Source organism: Solanum tuberosum, unplaced genomic scaffold (assembly GCF_000226075.1).
Source record: "Solanum tuberosum cultivar DM 1-3 516 R44 unplaced genomic scaffold, SolTub_3.0 scf00097, whole genome shotgun sequence".
Taxonomy (NCBI): Eukaryota; Viridiplantae; Streptophyta; class Magnoliopsida; order Solanales; family Solanaceae; genus Solanum; species Solanum tuberosum.
In genome coordinates, this window is record NW_006239022.1 from 1,765,358 (window position 1) to 1,766,604 (window position 1,247).

A 1,247-nucleotide genomic window follows, 5' to 3' on the forward strand; every position below is an offset into this window, starting at 1 on the left:
CTATGTCGATTGGAAGACAGAAAAAATCCAGAGCTAAAAGGTGACGTTAGGAAACACCTAAAAACCCATAACATTTGTTTAACTACAGCTGCGGGTACAAGCCAACGAGTTAGTGAAAAACATAAGAACTCAAACTTGAACCAGATATTTGAAAAATCATTTACCCCAAGACCAACACCAAAAACATATCGACTATAGAACCACAAACTTCTACATACGCGGATAGCCTGCACCATGACAAAAGTACATATAACTATATTACGCGAACCTATATAGAAAATATATACAAAATCCAAACATTTTTAAATCTTAAACCAAGATCTACTACAACCCAAGAACCCAAACATGATTATTTAACCCAAAAATTACAAGGTTATAATAAACTGATTGCACAATCGAAAACTAACGCCAACTTAGTAAGAACATGTTACAACTATGGATTATTAAATACAGTATATACATATGACGGAGAGGAACTAAGTGGAATACCGGAACTACATAAAGCATTTATTACTTATAAGAGAGTTACTAAGGAAAATCTATTCTACGTAAAGTTTTATGGAAACAGCAGAGATATTACACGAGGAAATAAAACCTCCGATACAAGTAGTAAAAGATAGGACTAACAAAAGATATGATAATACCGGAAGATACCGAACAACAACCAGAGATACAAAAAAGCGAGATACCCAATTTTTATAGCCAATAAGAGAATAATTGGTATATCAACCATTATACAAGAGCTAAGCAAATAATTATTTAAACGGAAACGCTATATGGAACTACTATGCAAGAGATCAGTTAATGATTTACTCTAATTCAAGGGAGCTAATGAAAGAAGATATGGATGAAGTCCAAAGATGAATTTTATCATTACTTAAGCCAGAAGAACGACCTACGACACGAGCACTAAAAGTAGGATTTATTTCGGCAGAATTATTAACCAGATATTGCAAGCTAATTGGTCACAAATACCCTGACCATATATGTTCAAAATGTAACGGAGAAGATAATATAATCCCAGACGTCCAGCTGGAATATAGAGATAAAAACGGAAGCAGATGATAAGAAGATAAGATGATGAGAAAATAAAGATGATGAAAAAGAAGACAATAAAGATGAGATACAGACAAAATAAAAAGATGAGATAAGAGTAAAATTATTTGTCTTGTAAAAAAGTCAATAAAGTATGGTGTGAATAGTAGTATGTCATAATAATGTGTCATAGTGTAGATAAATGTGTCATA